Here is a 789-nt window from a genome sequence, read left to right on the forward strand (position 1 = left end):
ATTAAAATCTAATGAAATATTTGAAATTTTTTCTAAAATTATTGAAACCTTTTCAAATATTTATAAAAAATTCTTTAAAAATTTCGAAACTTTGGAAATCTTATGGAATCTTTGAAATTTTTGAGTTATTTGAAATTTTTGTGAAATTATTGAAATATTGATGAAATCTTTTAAAATATTTGTGAAATTTCTAGAAAAACTTCGACATTTAAAAAATTTTTTGGAATCTTTGAAATCTTTCAAATCTGTTCGAATATTTTGAAATATTTGAATTCTTTTTGAAATAACTGCAATCTTGTGAAATCTTTGTAAAATTATTGAAATCTTGGTGAAATCTTTTCAAATATTTGTAAAAAATTGTTTAAAAATTTCGAAACTTTGGAAATCTTTTGGAATCTTTTTAAATTTTTCAAGTCTAGTCGAATATTTGGGAAATTGATGGAAATATATTAAACTTTCTGAAATAATTAAAATCTAATGAAATATTTGAAATTTTTTCTAAAATTATTGAAACCTTTTCAAATATTTGTAAAAAATTCTATAAAAATTTCGAAACTTTGGAAACCTTTTAAAATCTGTTGGAATCTTTGAAATCTGTTCGAATCTTTGTGAAATTTATTGGAATATTTAAACTCCTTGCAAAATCATGGAAACCTTTGTGAAGTCTTTTAAATTATTTCTAAAGTTTTTAAAAATATTTCGCAATATTGGAAATTTTTGTGAAATCCTTTGAAATCTTTTGAAATCTCTTGAAACTTTTTATTAAAATATCTCGAAAATTCCCTAGAA

The sequence above is a fragment of the Belonocnema kinseyi genome, chromosome 5 (assembly GCF_010883055.1).
Source record: "Belonocnema kinseyi isolate 2016_QV_RU_SX_M_011 chromosome 5, B_treatae_v1, whole genome shotgun sequence".
Taxonomy (NCBI): Eukaryota; Metazoa; Arthropoda; class Insecta; order Hymenoptera; family Cynipidae; genus Belonocnema; species Belonocnema kinseyi.